At 41.9% G+C, this 18,748-nt stretch overlaps 1 protein-coding gene across 2 annotated transcripts in view; it reads right to left on the bottom strand.

Annotated features, from left to right (window-relative positions):
• Positions 1 to 5,509, bottom strand: part of OSBPL8 (oxysterol binding protein like 8) — an 83,520-nt gene extending 78,011 nt beyond the window's left edge. For both annotated transcript variants that reach the window (XM_058022045.1, XM_058022046.1), the window contains exon 1: positions 5,400 to 5,509. The gene's annotated coding sequence lies outside the window, so the exon portion shown is untranslated. The remainder of the gene's footprint in view (positions 1 to 5,399) is intronic.
• Between the last annotated feature and the right edge of the window lie 13,239 nt (positions 5,510 to 18,748).

Genomic DNA, 18,748 nt, shown 5'->3' with positions numbered 1-18,748 from the left:
GCAAATGAACTTGCTGTGTACCTGGCCAAGTGTTTCATGATCTTAATACATCACATTTCAGCTTTAGAATAAAGGCAGGAATCTTTCATAATTCATGAACTTGACACCAACTAAATCTATAATTTTTTTCACAAATCTTGTATCAACAATATGGCTCTCTTTTTATGTATCACCACCCCGTTGTAAGTAATAAATTGTCTTAACTCTCTAAATCATCTGTAACAAATACAACATCTAAAGAATATTTTTGAGGAAAAATAAGCCAATCACTGAGACATGGCCTGCTTAGGTAGTAAGAAAAAGACCAACTGTACATGAGACAAAGCCAGGTTTGGAATGATGCTTCTGCTACTTGAAGAGTCACATAAACCATTCATGGGTGTTATTAATTACTCTGAGGTGCAATGAGAGGTGAAAACTGCCCTTTAATTTATTAAGCTTTGGGAATGCTTAACAATAGATAAATAATATGCAAGCCACAGTCAAGGACCCAACTTGGTTTACTACACCATCTGCTTAAGGACTATTGGCTTTAAACATGTGAATGCTAAAAAGCCCCACTTATTTTCTCATGTATAATTCCTTAAATAGCTAGAAATGTCAACTGAAAACAGTCTCCATAATATACACATGCTTCCCTAAGTTAAGCAAGAACACTCAATAAAATAATTTTTTTTCACATGTTTAAATGACCTGCACTTCCAAGTCCAAGCCTATTCAAAAGAAGCTCACTGGTCTTTTGAAATAACCTGCAAAATACCATGGCTTCTGTTTGCAGGCAAGAAAAAGATAACTCTGGAAGGAAACATGCTGGTTTTCCTTATCTCAATAGTCATATTAACAGCTTCTGCAGTACTACAACACAAACACTGGGTGACAGGATTAATGCACTGGCAAATGGCTGAACATACAGATAGCATATTAACTAGCTCAAGCCTAGACTAGATGCAATGAGAACTCTTTCAAATGAATGAATGAATGGTTAAATTAAAAAAAAAAAAAAAAAAAAAAAGGAAGATCAGATACACACATTCCCATATGGTGTCAAAGTCACTGTAACCTCAAGAACTTCTTGAGAGACAGATGTAGCATTTTTAGTGGATGAATGATAAGTGCTGTACTCTGTGCTGAGGGAACAAGCTGAGATAAAACCTCACATCCACAATTAAAAGTGTGAAGAAAATTAGGTTTATTTATTCCTCTCCTAGCACCAGAAGTCCAAGCTATTTCCTCAAAGTGAAAATCTGACTTCCCAAATGCCTCCTACCATCTGTCAAACAGTTTTAGCTGTTCTCAAGAAGCTTCTTATGCTACTATACACGTTACATCTGCAACAGATTTCCTTCTTGTAGAGTACAGATGGGATTAAACACTGTTTTATAACAAATATAGCAAAATACTGCTCCAGATTTCAACTGTGTACAATCCAGAACCAGTTACTCTGAATAAAATACTTTTAACATATCTGATACTAATCAGTGGCCTATTATGAGCACTGTTTCCCAAACTTCACTTGCTGCATTTATAGAGTTCAACACTCTATATAGGCCTTCCTTTTAAAAGCCAATGTCAGCCATCACAACACCAAGCTCCATCATGGTCTGAAATTACCAAAATGAGACAAATCACCAGAAAAGCATGCAATTTGCTGTTCCCACAAGCTGGACAAGCATATGTTTTAAGACAAAGCTACACAGAGCTGCTTCTACTGCATCTAAACTGACAGGAGTTTCTTAGGAAGAGAAACTACCTCCTTCATCAGAAGCTAATTTATAAAACAGACCCAAATCAATGCAGATTCTTTAAGTGCGAGGTCCAAATTAGTCCGCAAGGATGCCACAATGGATCTCCTCCACCAGTTATCAATACCATTAAGTATTTTTTAAAGTCAATAATTCATTTTTTCTAGTTTTTGGTTACTAGGCCTTCTAGCACCTAGAAAACTTGTGCAAGTCACACTTGTCTCAATATTTGTTCACACATTCTCAAGAGAAGCAAGAGCCTTACAAAGCCCTTCACATGGCTCCAGCTTTAAACTCAGAGCATGATTCTCCACTTTGTAGAGAGGTGGGAGAGGCGTAGGCAGCAGATGGAAGGAAGGGAACTATTTACCAGCTGAAGCTAAACACAGAGGATATCAACTTTACCCGAAAGACAGGAGAACAGCAAAATAATCACTCAAAAAAATTTCAGAGACAGTCCTCTAAAATGAATCAAAGGCATTGGGAAAAACATTTTTGTCGCTGTTGGTTTTTTTCAAACAAAACAAAAGACCAAGACTGTGCCCATCATTTCTTCTGTCTTGAACAAGATTTACTTCTGAACTATATTACCATCAACCACCTGTTCTAATAGAAGATGATTATAATTGCTGTCTAACAACCAGAAAAGATTAACTAATTCAACATCATTATGACCACATCAGAATACTGAGGGGGGGGAAAGAAAACTACACAGTAAATGCAGTTCACTCAGGAAACCAACTAAAGAATCATTTTACACTTAGAAGCGATATTTTTAACTTCCACACCAATTCACCAAAACAGCCTAGGCAACAAACTACACTGCTTCCCCCTTCCTGTGAAAACAGTGACTATACAAACACCTCCCTCCAAAAGCTTTGTGCCACTGCTCCTCTGCTCCCCAGCTGTACATCTGCTGCAGAAGCAAGATCTTCATTAACAGCATAGTCTACTATGAAACACAGTTTACCTGACCAAGAGGTTCACATCACAGTTCAGAGAATAGGGTCAGCAATGTCTGTGTTTATGCTACTTTAATTACATTGCATAGACTGGAGAAAAACCCACACATGTTGTGAGCAAAACCATGCCGTTTTCTACAGCTATCACTATTTCTTCACTGAAAGTCTTTTATTTGTTTTCCCTCATAATTCTATGTTTTGTTGAACAATAAAAACTGTTGTTCTGTGTTTAATCATAAATTTGAGTAATGTAGATGCAGGATGCATGTTCATTAAAAAGAAACTAACAGAACTGAAACAAACCACATTGCTTGGCGCATTAGGAAGTTTTAAGTATACGACATTAAGTAAATTCTCCAACAAATTTATTTTCTGTTCTGAAGCAGAAGACCAAGAGATAACTTATCTGGCAGCCTAAAGCAAGAGGAATCACACAGCACAGGAAGGGAGAAGGGAGAAAAGGCCTTTAGAAAACTCTGCTGCATGCTTCAGGAAACAGAGTTTGTGGGAAATGCAGTGGGGAGGGAGGTGGTAAAGCAGTAATCAGCGAAGAGATGAAAGGCTTATAATTGACTCAACACAGTTCATTAAAACTTGGCTGAGTGTCCTGTGCAAAGATTTACTGGACGGAGAGGAGGCTGGAACACAACTTCACAGAATACAGAGTATGCATAGTTTCTTTACTAGGTAGCTGCACAACCATTTATTTGAAAGTGTAACAGCAGATCAGACAGAAGAAAATGGGTAAGTGCCGCATCCCCTTAGACCCTTCTCAAGCACGTTAACAGAATTTAAGAAAAGACAATCTAAAAATAAGCCATCTTCAGTGAACTTCCCTTCCCTCCAAATTATTTTCCCTTCATTTCTGCATCTTATTTCTCTTTGGAGCAAGCAAACCACTATTAAAAGAACAGGACCACTGAAGTCTGACTTTCTGTTTCAGTTCAGTCCCCCATAAAAAGTGTAGGAGTCCAACATTGTTTCCTGCAACATCAGAAAATTCCTCCTATTGTAAAAGTTAACAAACATTAACAAGCATTTACAGAACAGAGTTTGGGGTACTCTGGGTGTTTACATGCAGCAGAGATATGAGCTAGACAGACCTTTACTAAAAAGTCATTTTTTAACTAATTTGACAAAGCAGCAAGTTTAAAAGGAGTTCTTTTCCCTGACCCATGATTAAAGTAGAAAAAGGATTTTGTCTTGCTAGGTCTAAGCTACATCAGCCTCGAAATATTTGATTTACTTACAACATGACTTTTTAGAGTGTTTTCCAAACTAAATGATTCTAAGACCTTCACAACTCTAGAATAAAGAAAACAAAGAGGAGCCAAAGGGTCCACAAGTGACCACAATCACACATCTCTTTTTTTTTTCCAACTAGTTTCAATTCTGAAGTAGACACATCAAATCAGCACCTGGAAAGGAGGGCTCTACGGCCAGGTTTTGGCAAGTTGTATAATCACAAAACAAATTACTTCAAAGCTCAGGAGTTTTGACTAAAAGCTGGTACTTAGCTAAAACAACAAATTACCTCAGAAGTTTGCAGGGAATTCGAAAACAAAACAGCACACAGAAAATTTCCCCAGTCCCTTCTACAGTTACTTGATAGCCAACAATGCAACTATGTTCTTCTCACATTTTCCACATCACTGAAAACCAGAACTGTATCAACTCTAAACTCAACAGACCTGACAAAGACAAGTGGGCAGCCCTGCTATTTACACAGTTCTGTTGCTGCCCATTACGTCCACTGTAGACTAACAATTGGGTACTATCTCCTGTCTTTTCCGAACTTCAAAACTGAGGTTGATAATTAACGAGCATTAGCAGAGTCCCGATTGCACTAACACTGAGATCAAATAGATTTACATTTCCTATGATTAAGTTGAAATGACTGAAATGATGAAAGTTGCCAGATGAAAATCAACTCTTTTTAAAAGGTATCCTGATCTCAATCCCAAGAACTCTGTTCTGGACAGTGGCGACACGAAACACGTTAGACACGCTGAACTGATGGCTTTCCTCCTTTCAGAAGACAAATTCTACAGCGCACACCTCTAACACACAATTTGGGAACACCACTATTTCAAGCAAGCGTGTGAACATCATCTGGACGATCACGGCGGAGCATAGCGCTCTGGGAGCCCAGGCTCTTTAGGGAGCGAGCCATTTGCGAGGCCTGCTAATAGAGATGCAGGAGCGCGGCTGGCAGCGCCGCGGGACCGGGGACAGTAACTAGGTTTCGCTCCCCCGGGCACGGCTGCAGCGCAGGCTTATTTTCCCAGTGCGAGGGGAAGGAGGTTACCGGCAGTCACAGCAGATACATTTTAACTGCATTTAACGCGACCGGTTGCAACGGCGGCGGGCGGGCGGGCCCGGGGTGCGCGCACGGCAATGGCAACAGCCGGCCCGTGGTGCGGAGCGCCCGGCACCGCCCCGAGCTGCCGCAGCCCACTCAGCCTGCCCGCGGGACCCAGCCCGGCCGGCGCCCGCCAACACCCACCGGGCCCGGCGCTACCGGAGACCCCCGGCGGCTCCCAGCAATCCCCTCCCGCCCGGCAGCCGGAGGAGGCGGCACGCTCGGCAGCGCGGTCCCGGCGGGGACCCGGGTGGCACCGTGGCACACGCCCCCCGCCTCCCGTCCGCAGCCGCGGTCGCTATGGCGCTGTCCCGGAGCCGCCGCTGCCCTCACCTCTGCCCGCAGCAGGTCCGGCGGGAGGCGCGGAGGGGCGTCCGGCCGGGACCCCTCCCCTGCCGTCCCCTGCAGGCGCGGGCTGCGCTGCCCCGCGCGGCACGGAGCGCTCCCGCTGCCCCGCTCCCGCTGCTGCCGCCGCGGCCCCGCCCGGTCGCCGCCTGATCCGCTCATCCGCCGCGGCGGGAGGCGCGCGCGCAGGCGCGGGAGGCGGCGGCGGCCCCGCCCCCCGGGGTGCGCGCGGGCGGGCGCGGCGTGAGGGGGGCCCGGAGGCTCCGACAGAAATTCCCTCTGTGCCGAGCTGGGCCCGGGCCGCGCTGGGAACCTGCGCAGGATGCGGGCAAAGCACGGGCTCGGGTGGCGCCCGGCGCTGTAACATCGCCCAGCCTGCTGTTACGGGATAACTTAGGCAGCGGAAAAGTAGTAACAGCGGAAATAAAATGCGGTCTGAAGCATGCAAGACGTCGTGTCAGATTAACATCACAACAGGAACCCTGAATTGGTTTTTTTTCTTTTTTTTTTTTTATCGCCTCAAAATATGACTTCTCAGATTCACAGAATCAATTAGGTTGGAAAAGACCTCTGATATCATCGAATCCAACCTATGACCCAACACCGCCGTGTCCATTAAACCGTGGCACTAAGTGCCACATCCAGTCTTGTCTTAAACACTTCCATGGGCAGACGGTGGCTTCACCACCTCCCTGGCCAGCCCGCTAGCCTGTCTAATCACCCTTTCTATGAAGAAATCCCTCCTAATGTCCAACTTAAACCTTTCCTGCTGCAGCTTTAGATTGTGTCCTCCTGTCTTATTGCTGGCTGGCTGGGAGGAGAGACGGACCCTCACATGGCTACGGCATCCTTTCAGGGAGTTGGAGTCAGCACTAATGTTACCCCGAGCCTCCTTCACTTTTAAACACAACCTCGATAATCAGAACCACCGTGAGCAGCTTACATATATTACTGTATTTCAAGTGAGATCAGCATGTACCTCATGTTGTTATCACCTGCCAGTTGACAGTGCTGAAAACAGTTGCTAAATGCAGAGCATCTTCACTTACTTCAAGGGAAAGTACTGTCAGTGCATTCTGAAGATATCTGGCACCTTCAGCGCTGACCCCCAACGAATGATGCAGAAAAGTTGACACTTTGGATTAATGTTCCCAACTCCAGAAATAAATCTTTTTGCTCCATCCAATTTTCATAAAATCATCTGCTGTATCTCAATTATGCAGCAGTGTGACTAGGAGTCCATTATCTTGGGCTAATGTTCCACTCACAATCTTTTCATTCTGTTCCTTGGAACCAGAATTAATTAAAAGGCTGACTATTCTTTCCTCACTACTTTTTAATGCTTCTGTAGAAAGATGTGTATGTGTTCCTGGCTGTGGAAGATTGCTTTGTCTTCTCAGCAATGAGTTATAAAATGTTGAGTAATACAGAGAACATATCTAATGATGAAAATAAAATTGAAGTTTCTTTGTACAAAGCTTTTTATAATTAAGCAATACTTCTTCACAAAGGAGGGCTCTGGAATGAGATAATTCACTCTGACAAGAGCCACTCACCCAGCCTTTCTTATCATGGAGCTTTAATTCACAAGGGTGGTTGCAGTCTACAGAACAGACTGAGCCTAGCTTTGGGAAGCAGTCCTGTGCCTGTGTGCAATTCATGACTCATTTATGTCTTGCCTTGTGACAGAGCAATGCTTTAAAAGCTATTTTCAAGGATACCATATTTCACAATTTAGCACTTCAAGAGCTCCACAAAAAACATGGAGTTCTTCAAGTCATGCTAAATACTCATGAAGGGGTCACAGTTTCAGATATACAAAGTATGTGATATCAGGCTGCTGGGTGCAGCTGAGTGAGTACAAATCCACACTATGTTTTTTGCTTTTCCTGAAGGGCATTGGTAAATTTATTCCTCAGAGTGCTTTCATAGCTTTATAGAGTTCTTGTATTCTTGTTTGAGACAGAAGAGGGAGGGTGGCAGTGCACCAGAGCACCAAGAGTTTATGGAGATCTCAAGCCTCTCCTCACTGGGCTTACACTGAATCATAGGCATGCTGATGCTTTCATGGGTTGCACAATGCTGAATTATGCCTCAGGTAATTTTCATTAAATGATCTCTTTGAGGGAAAATGGAGGTGAAATGCCATTCAAGCATCATGGCTTCAGATCTGAGAACACAGAGAACTGATGAGCAGTGTGAGTTTGCACCTCACACCTTAGGATTGTCAGGCGGAGAAAACACTGAATTATCACCACAAATACAGAGAATCATAGATGGTTTGGGTTGGAAGGGATCTTTAAAGGTCATCTATTCCAAACTCTCTGACAAGTGCAGGGATACTTCCACCTAGACCAGGTTGCTCACAGCCCTATCCAATGTGGCCTTTAATGCTTCAAGACCTCACAGGGATGAGACATCAGCCACCTCTCTGGACAGCCTGTTCCAGTCTTTTACCACCCTTCCTTGTAAGGGATTTCTTCCTTATATCTAGTCTGATTCTGCTCTCATTCAGTTTAAATCCATTCCTCTTTATCCTATCACCACACACTCTTGTAAAAAGTCTTTTCCCTGCTTTTTTGTTGGTCTGCTTCAGGTACTGTAAGGTGCCATAAGGTCTCCTGAGCTTTCTCTTCTCCATGCTGAACAGCCCCAGCTCTCACAGCCTCATAGAAGATGTGCTCCATGCCTCTGTTCCTCTTCATGGCTTTCCTCTGGACTTTCTTCAGCAGGTACAGATCCTTCTTATGCAGCAGATCCCAGAGCTGGATGCTCTGGACTAGGGAAAACATTTGCCTGCCCTGTATACATCTGTGACCAGGAACAAACAAACAGAAAGCCCACAGCTAATAGAATAAAAGAATTATCTATTTTTTTCCTGTAGAAACACCAGAACTATCAATCTTGTTAATATGAATGTCAGAAAAAGGATGAAAACTGCTCCATGAAAGGGAAGAAGCTGCTTTCCATCTTTGATATAGGCTTTAAATTAGGGCATATTTCCAACTCATTTAAAATAGCAGAGATTCAAGTAACTTAAAGGAGGATCTGATGTTTGAGGTTGTCAGGGAATGGCAAGGACAGAACTGTTCCCTAAGGGAAGGTTGAGTGGGGAGCCAAAGTTGGTAACACACCTGCCAGAGCAGGTACCTCACCATCCAGAACCTGCTCTCACATTCAGTTGAGCCAGACAGACCTAGAGACAGCCACAGGCAGCCACAAATCCAGATCATAAGGCAACATCACAATGAAGAGAGAAATGTAAGGTGAAGGCAGCAGCAAAACCCCTTAGTTGTGTTTAGGATGAGGCCCAGCAACCACCAAGGCAATGAGATCAGGCTGACATCAAGTTAGGCTAGAGGCTGAAGCTTGAATGAAGACTTATTTCATGTATCTCACAGACCTAGTACTCTTCTAACAGAGCTCAAGTAAGGGGTAAGGGCCCAGGGCTGTGCTTAAATAGAGCTCTTGGGCCTATGGGTATAAGTAGAAGCTGCAGATGCAGCTGCTTAGAGCCATTAAGGCTCATTAGTGCACTCAGGACCACAAAGAGCTCATCTGGTCCCTTTTTTCCTTACAGGATCACATTTGCAGTAGTATATTGAAGAAAGCTTTTCACCTCAGCTACCCACAGCTGCTCCTTTCTGACTCGGCTCTTGCGAAAGGAGGGGTGAGCTGGTGACAGAAGAGCTGTGTGCTAGACATGAAGCTGAGGCACAGGAAGAACAACTTCCACCTGGAGTGTGGGAGCTTCTGGCAGGGCTGCCATCTCAAGGTTCTTTCCCAAGAGCATCTGTTCTCAGAAAACAAGATAAAATACTTCAGAGCTGAAGGTGAACAACAAAAAGGCAGAGTGTTTTGTTTTGTGGTTGTGCATATCTTTGATTATGATATGCACATAATTAGGGCTGGTAGATGCTATAGGAACACAAACAAGCTCTGTTCAAAAAGAAGATAAGAAAATTTGCATTATTCTTAGATAACCTGCTTGCAGAGTCGCTGGAAGATATTCATTGTAATCCTGCTGGGTGTTGTCTTATTATCTAGTGTTAACAGACACCACATGGGGCTTTACTGGTGAAGGAAACAAAGACTAAAAGCAACAGCAGAATCTGAAGTAAAGTGAGAATTCTGCTGTCCTGGCAAGGGAGACTTCTGCACACACTCACTTTATTTTTTGGTTTTTCTGAAGTGGACAGTAGTTTCTTGCTACATCTACAGGTGTAGAGAACTCTGAGAATATGGAGAAAATTAACAAAACCAGAAAAAACACCCTAGAATTACTGTATTAAATTAGTAAGAGGAAAAATACAGAAGTTTTGTGTTTTCAGGGAAGCTGTATTCCTTGCTCTTCCTGGAAGTTTTCAGCTTCCAGCATCTGTCAAAGAGAACAGAGGCTTTAGTTCTTAGCTTAAAAAAATGCTTTTTAGCTAAAGTTAAAATTGGGACCTTCATTCTAATTAACAAAACTTGGTTTTAATTAAAAAGCAGCAGGGGTTTGGCAGAGAAGCAAAAAGCTTCATAGGTAAATGCTCACTTAGAGTGGTTTTAGCCTGCTCTGTTGGAAAGAAGCTCAGTTCTGGGTCCCTCCTTTGTGGGAGAACCTTGGTGCTGCTGCCAGAGCCATCAGCTCTGTGGCCTCTGAGCTCTTGTGGCTTCACTGCACAGCTTCGTGTTTTGGAGCAATTATCTGCATTGAGATATTAGTGAAATTAGAATTTTAATTAAAATTAGAAAGGATTATTATTGGGTGGTAAGTACCTAATACGTGGTGGGAAACAATGTTTAGCAGTAGCCTTTTTATCATTGAGTTTGGTAATGCACAGTTGGTTTAGAACAAGTGTTTGAAGCTTTAAAACCACTGACATTGCTAAAGATTTGAGTCTCTGATTAAAAGCCATCACATTTATGCTAATTAAAAATGAGATGAAAATATTTTCCCTTTGATTCTAAAAGCTGTATGGCAGGTATCTGAAGTATTTCTTATTTACAGAGCAGCAATTCTCACTGCCTTCAATTTCTTCACAGTTATGAATGCTATATTTAGGAAATCACTTTTGCTACAGTAATCCATCTTTTACCCCAGTCATTCATGGGGCTAACATAAAAGAAGTCAAACTTAGTTTTCCACTGTTAAATCACATTTTTATTTAATTAGATGCAGAGCTACTCATTCTGTCACAGACCTTGGCACTGCAGAATGTTCCTCCCTTCTTTAGATCTAAGCTTGTCAGAGCTTAGACATATGAGATATGTCAGTCCTGATTTTCTGCATTATATTTAGTTATTTAGGACATGATGTTACAGGATTTTTAATTCAACTCAGGCATTTTTTAAGTACTCGCATATTTTTATTCCTTTGCATCACCAGTTCAAGTATTCTTAGCCCTGATGTGGTTTGTCATTTCTGCAGTTTTCAGTATGCTCTTGTCTGACAAGTCCTCTTTAAATATCTGCTGTATCAGCTCCTCTTCTGTCTTGGAGAAGCTCCTTCCCCCCATGTGTCTGTTTTTAGCCTCCAACTTTCATGTAGAGAACTTCACATTTCTCCTGTACAGTGAACTGAGCTTGATTTAGCGGTATCAGTGGGATTTTAATCCAATAATCCTGTTGAGAAGGAGTTCTTCCAGCAAGGAGACCTAATGCACCTGTTTCACCTGCCACTTGGCTTACACACCTTTGCAGTCAGTTTTCTCAGAACTCTTTGTATTAGTTTTGATATTGTGAAGAAATGGAAAACAGCAATGCATCAATTCTTGCACTAAATGCTAAGCAGGAAGGATGTAAATCACTCACATTGTGCAGAATGTCAATTCTTTCTGCCTGCTGCTGGTAAACAGTGAATTAATTCCTTCTTTTGCTTTGCTTATATGCATGGTTTTGTTTTCCCTATTAAAATCTCATGATCTCAACCCACAAGTTTTCTCATTTTCACATTTTGGATTCTCTTCCCATCCCACAGAGGGGATGTGGTGTGTGGAGTGAGCAGTTGCATGCGGCCAAGAGGCTACCTGGGGGTAACCTGTTGGCACAATTCCTTTACCACATGCAAATTTTTTTAGGAAGGAAGGAAAACATTCACACATTAAGATCAGTATGCTCCAGGTTGAATCTTCTTTACCGGAGTTCCTTGCTGATGTGTTGAGTTTTCCTCAGTTACAGAATGGAATAAATATACTTAAAGTCATAAACCTGTCTTTCAAAAGGACAAAGCCTGCTTGTGGTGGGAGGAAGGGACCTCAAAAGCTGTGAGGCTTCTTTCTGTTCCCTTGTCAAGTCAGTGGGCAACTTCTGCTGGTCCCTCCTTTACAGGCTTTTTATCAAGGCTCTCTTCTGTTTCCTTTTGTGAGTCTTATTGTTCCCTGGGATGATTCTTGCACCCTTATTTTTTTTAATAGCTCTCTTCTACATCGGATGCAATACCATTCTATAGCCTACATTTGGAAAAACAAAGTTCATTTAATTCAGAGTGAGTCCAGGCCCTCCCTTTTCTCAGACATATTTTGGATTGCTGGCTATTCAGCTGGCCCACAACACGTACAAATAGAGTCCCCTGTGACTAGCTGTTGAGATTGATGCCTCAGTTGAAGACAGCAATTGGTCCTTAGCAGATGCTGGGTCTCTGTAAACCTCTCTCCTGACCCTTGACTGCCTGCTTGATTCATCATACCCTAATGTATGTAGGTTTTATTGTATGTCTTTAATGCATAGTCCTCAAAACACATTCTATTTCCAGGCCTTATCTAAACCTTAAGCAGTGTTTGTCATGTCTCGGTTCCTTCATTTTTTTGGCAGATAGCTGTGCTCAGTTAGCTTGTAAATGCTTGGTCTCCAGCACATATATTCATATATAAAACATATTATACAAACAAAACATATATTCACCATTCAGAGTAGTTAAATAGTCAGTGCTTGGGGGACTTTGTCAAAGAAAGTGTGCTGTCACATTTGATTTCCTCTCACAGATAACATTCATTAATTCAGTGTAAAGCACAGACATCTCTCAGAGTCTTGTTTGGATTTTATTTAGCAGTAGGGCAATTGAATCAAGACTCCATACACCTCTGCAAATGTGTGTTGTGATTACATGGTCTCCAGCCTGTCAGAAGCTTATGAAAGATTTTCTAATCAGGGAAAGGCAACTCAAGCAATTTTCTCTCTTTCAGCTCTTGTACCACGCAGCTCCTGTGTTATTTGACCCTTTGTTTATATCATAAGAAAGCCTAATGCAGAAAAACTATGTAAAAGTAACACACCCCATGTGTTTTCAGGTCCCTTCCATGTCATCCAATTCTATTTTTCATCCTTCATCATATTTTTCTTATCTTCTTAATACAAAAGGCCAATGTCTCACATCTGGTCCTTGACAGGCTGATCCTGATATGCTGAGAGCTATGTTTATAGATGTAAACATCACAAATGAAATATGATGTGTATGCTCACCATTGCCCCAGCTACAGGACACTTCTTGTCATTCCTCTCTGCTTGCAGCCTTGTTGTCTGCAAATCTGGCTGGAAGTTGCCTACATGGCTCTGCATTTCTGTCTTATGAAACATCTGAGCTGTCTTTTCCTCTTAGGTTTTATTCGTGTATGTATAGTTGTCATGAAACTTGTCCATGAGCAGCAGCCTGAGTCCTGAACCCCTTTTTTTTATTTGCAGAAGGGAATATACATTTCAAGGACGAGGGAAATTCTAGAGGCTTGTGAAATGGAAATCACAGTGGCCACCTTTAAAAGGATGGAAGGGGAGAAGGAAATAACCAAGGAAAACACACTTAGCCCCTTTTCCCTTCCTAGAAATAGCCCAGCATATGTCATCTATGTGTAAACCCTAGAAGATAACGAGGTAATGAGCAACAGCTGGCATTCATAAGCTGAACAAATAATGTGGAATTGCCCTCCTTTTCCTCTACTCCAGGAATTTTCTGAATGGGACAAAGTCAATGTGATATATTTTAAATCTGGTAATACCTTAGTAAGTACAAGGACAGAGTCTACATACAGCATCTGTAAAGTGGGATTGTAATATATATTGAATTTTGATTTTTTTTTTGTTTGATAAACAGAAAAGTTGACAGTGGCTCCTGTGAGTTTTAGAAAACGGTTAAAGAAAATAAAACAGTATCCCTAATTCCATGTACTTTCTGAAATAAATGTGAAAGTTCATGAAGTCCAGCCATTCTACAGCTTTTATTTGCTGAAGGAAAGCATTCACACAGTGTAAGTTTTCTTCAATAACCATGAACACATATGAGTGAAAAAACCTACTGCAATTGGACGCATTATTACATTATTCTCCAGTGGGCATAGCTGGCCTGATTCTGCACTGTGGTACTTTCATCCTACAGAAATTAATCTACCTCTTCCTAATGAGCTTCACCAGGGGGAATTGGTGTGGATTCAAGCTTATTGCATCCTGAAAACTGAAAACATAGTCTCAAGTTTCATTAAAGTTTTAACTCAGCAAATAGCTCCATTAAATAATTCTTCTCATAACTAACAAATGGCTTAATCTAAACCTAGATGGATACTTCTAATAAATTGTAGTGATTCTGAATTCAATCCTGCCTCCATGGGTAGGATTCTGTAAAGTCAATGGAGTGATCATTACAGCATAGCTGTGAATATGACTAGAACCACCTGCTTCTTCCCCTTTTCCATCAGAAAAGCACTGCTTGTTAGGAGAATGTGTTCTGAACTGCTGTACTTCATACAAATGATATAACTGTGAAGTCTGGAATAAAAAAACAAACCAGCAGAGGGAGGCATACGAATAGGAACAGGAGAAAAAATGTGGATTTGAGACCTGAAAGCAAATGAGATAAAAAGAGAGAGCTTGAGGTGCAATGGGACAGCTGTGCAAGTGGGAGATGGGAGGGTAAGTGCTGGTAGGTTGTGAGCCCCTGAGAAACCAGCCCATTGCAAGGATTAAGGAAAAGGTGGGGGAAGGCAATTTTGAATTTCCTGGAATTCCAAGGAGGTGGGATAACTGGGTTTGGAGATTTTTTGCTCTTCGTCCTGTTTCAGGTAAAACACTCTCAACTCAGAGAATATTTACTTTGTTTAGTCCCAGGCAGCACCTGCAACTGATCACTGATTCAGGTATTGGGTGGAAAAAAGAGTGCATAATTAATACTTTAAGAAACACCTTTCCTTCCTCAGGCTCTGCTTTGGCCAAACACCTCTCCTGCTTCCATCCTAGTCTCCTGTTTCACTGCAGGTCATGCATGGTCACCCTGGGGGGAGGTAGTGTTTGATTGTGTGATTCCCTTCTCCTTCCCTTCAGGCCTCTCTGGGGCTGCACATCCCCAACATTTTACATGACATCCCAAGCTGTAACAGAAGTCTTAAACATCTTTTCTTTCTGGTAAATCCATGGTTTTCTGTGGTACTGCAAAAATGGCTAGGCAGGCCATAGAATTGTTAGTACCACTATTCATATACATGCTAGAAAAAATTCTAGAAAGAAAATGTTGCTTTTAAACAATTTTAAACTGAAAAATTCTAAAATGCTACTGACTAAATCCAAACCAAATCTAGGTGAAGTTGCATGTTTTTTGCCCCTGAATACCCTCTCCTGTCTTCCATCAGATACAATTTTTGTGTCTACTAAAAGCAGCCATCAACCTATTGGTGATGGGGAGAGACTGCCTCTTACTACACCTATCTGGAATGGGGCCCTGTGTGGTAACAACCAAAAACGAGGCAAAATACTTCCAGGTACTCCATCCCTGCTAGTGCAAACACTTGTGAACAATAATGTAATCTAGTGGTAGCCAAGTTATTTTTGTCCCCAGAAGTCTTAGTTTTTTATTGAAAAAGAGAAAAAGTTCTCAGATATATGTTTTTTTCTATCTCTGCAAATCATGTACTGCTGCGAACATTTGTTGTGATACCAGCCCGTGAGGATGGTGATGGGTTGTGAGAATGCCTTGTCTTTTTAGCAATCTTAATCTAAAGCCTCAGAGGCACAAAGCTTTTTCCTTCTATTCCTATATTTATATTTCCTGTATTTTAGGTGAAGGGCAGTCTCACAAATGCTTTTCCCAAAAGTACATTCTTAGGTTCTTAGTATATTCAGAATTTGGTGTGGGGTATTTTCTCCCCTTGCTAAGTTGGTATCTTAATGCCACAATGCCTTAATACCAAAGTGCTTGTATTTCCTCTGTTCCTCAATGTCAGGATTGTCCCAGCTTGCTCAGACTTTGCCAAGAATATTTGTCTGCATTAATGAAGATGTGCTTTATCTCTGGGCCCTTCCTTTGGATTTGAATTATGGGACAAATTGTCTTTCTGATAAATTTCCAAATTTGTTTCAGTGTTTTCCTGTAGCCCCATTTCTCTTCACAGAGAAAAGCATGGGAGAGCTTCCCAAGAATATTTCTGGGATTCACATTCTCTGAACCTGAGAGAAGCAGAGAAAAGAATGATGAAAACAGTTGTTATCTCATTTACTGCACCTGTGTTGTTCACAAGTAGAATGCATTGTGGAAGATGTTTTACCTGAAGGGAATTGATAATTGGATTCTGGTGTGAGGGTTTTGATTCACTGACCAATTGCATCCAGGTGTATGTGTCAGGACTGTCAGCTGACAGTCACAAGATTCTAGGCAGTTGAGTGCCTGTGGAGATTCAGTTTAGATGTAGTGTAATATAGTATAGAATAATATAGTATAATAAAGTAATTAATTAGCCTTTGGAGATCCATGAAGTCCTCCTTGTCATTTCTCCTGCTCATCAGGGTTGCCTTGCATTCCAATACTTTCCAGCCTGTAGTTTTCAAGAGCTGTAGGGATACATTGCAATAGTCCTCTTGCTACTTCAAGTCCCAAACATGATAGTGCTTACCCAGATCCATGAGGCAGGGGCTGAGGGGTAACAAAAAGCTGTTGTCAGACTTTCCATCCTGAAGCGCTAAAATAGGAGCCCTGTCAAACTTCTGATTAAATTCCATGGGGCCAGGATTTTACCCTTATCTGAAAGCCATGGTATTCCCCTCTTCATGGTCAGTGTCTGGTTAAGTAGATAGACCTGACCCTGAACTCCAAGTCTAAACAACTAAGTCAAATGTTTTGGTACAGTGTGAGTCTTCTCTGAATTACTACAATTTGGACTCATCTCTACCATGCATAGGAAAAACAGTTTTGAAACCCATGCTTTGTATGTCCCAAATATTGGGACATACAGAGCATGTCATTGCTTTTCAGAAGCAATATGCATTGTATTTCACTGTAGAGTGCATTTGCATATTAATATCAACATAGTAATATAGAAATATCTTCTCAATATCTCCAAGAGCTAAGTAAAGTAGCCTCTTTTTTTTCGTAGATTGAAATATTGAAGTAGAAAGTCAAAGGATTTGACCCAAGTTCCAAAGAATAAGCATGCCAGGATTTATGGCTGTTTCTCAAACAGAGGAAAACTTTACCCTGAAAAAGCTGTTATGTCTGTGAGGGATGCCTTGGGGTGCCTTCAGCAGGAGCTTCCTGCCTCAGCAAGGCTGAGGTAAACTATTCTTCCCAGGGTGCTCAAAATCTTCATTACAGCTGATCTCAGTTCACCTCCACTGTAGTCCACAGCCGCCTGTGCCCTGCAGGATCCTCTTGCTGGTGTCAAGGCCAAAGGCAAGGAACGACTGCAGGATCAGTGCGTGAGGCTGCAGATGGCTCCGATGAGCACTCTCACTTATCCCCTGTGCCCGACAATGCATAAATCACTAGCACCATCTGCCTGCTATTGCTATCAGCGCCTTGGGCATTTTAACTCATTAGGAAATGGCAGGGAAATTCATCTCAAGCAACAAGGAGTTTGCCAAAAAGACTTTCAGCTCCCAGGAAGAACAATGCCTCATCATTTTGCTAGCATACTGTTGCAGGGAGAAGTGCCTGCTTCATTTTGTACTTTTACTGAGGTAGAGAACAGGCTACTCAGAAGCCTGGGGTATCAGGCAGGAAATCCTCATTCCCTATTTTTCTGTGTTTTGCAGTGAGAGGGAGTGATGAAAGGTTCATATCCTGGCAAATCTCACCATCATTCTCTTTGGCCTGGAGTCACTTGCAGTCACCCCTGTGCTCACCTGCTTACTATAAATAACAAACAGTCAGAAAAAAAGAATTCACAGCTTCTTACTCTGATGCTGGCAATAGGAAGCTATTTTCACGGTGCTTGTTATGTATTTTGGGCTTTGGCTTGGATTTCTACAATCATGTCTGTAATAAATCACACTAAAAGCAGATCAGTTGTGCTGTACGTTGAGTTTTGTTAAAGGAAGTTTTTACTTGAGAGGGTGAATGAGGGAGCAAGACACCAGATGAGGGCAGTATTTAAAATTGTCTCAGCTACAGAAAGGCAAGCAGTGTGGGACAATGCAGTCTGAGAGAGAAAAGGCTATAGGAAAAAAGATACGGTGAACAGAAACCCTTGGGGTTTGTGAGGAAAAGAACTCATAAGTGAAAGGAAGACATCTGTAGCTGGAGCATGACTAAACTGAGTGGCTGTGGGAGACAGGGACTCTAAACTGCTAATTTGGCAAAGGAGGGCTCAGGTTAGAATTCTCATTTCTACTGGTGGGTGAAGGGGTTTATTTTCTAATTAAAAATATTTACAAATTTTTCATGATGGTGGCCTTCTTAACATGATTTGGAAATGCAATGAACATTCTCAGTGTCTGAATGTTTTACTAGCATCTGTTACCTTTAAAATCATCCCTGTTTTTATCTCTGAAGGCACCTTTTATTTACTGCTTATCCACAGTGCAGGTACATTTCCTGGGCTGTGTTCAGGCAGCAGTCCTGAATCAGATGAGAAATTGTACTGAGTGAGGGTGTGACTGAATTTTGAATGTGTCCAAAACAAGCCAGCAAAGGCACTCTTCTCTTGCTCATTCCCTGGCTCAGACTGCATTTCTCAAACATCAGTATTCTTCCAAACTCAGTTTTTGGGGATAGCCCTGCACGCATAAACCTGAGCACTGTTGAGGTTCATAGGTGTCTAAGGAGCAAAAGTGATCAAAGAGCTATAAAACAAGGATGTGCTTAGTCATTTCACTCACAGGCCTATGAGACAGAATGCATTTTTCTGTAGCCTTGGTTTCCAGAATGATGGAAACATTAGCAATGAATTCCTCAAAAGAGTTTTTTGCTGTTCGGAGCACTACCCAGTAAGATGTTTCAAGTCTTGTCCATATACAGAATTCAATGACATTTTTAGAAATTGCTTAATTATATCAGTGCAGGTCATATGTATATTGCCCTAAGTTGTTTTGTGTTGATTTTTATCAAGTTGGGGATCCAAACAAATAGCTGATAAAATCTGTGTGGGTGTCTGTATAGGGAT

Source organism: Melospiza georgiana, chromosome 4 (assembly GCF_028018845.1).
Source record: "Melospiza georgiana isolate bMelGeo1 chromosome 4, bMelGeo1.pri, whole genome shotgun sequence".
Classification (NCBI taxonomy): domain Eukaryota; kingdom Metazoa; phylum Chordata; class Aves; order Passeriformes; family Passerellidae; genus Melospiza; species Melospiza georgiana.
This window is presented reverse-complemented; position numbering and strand designations above follow the sequence as displayed.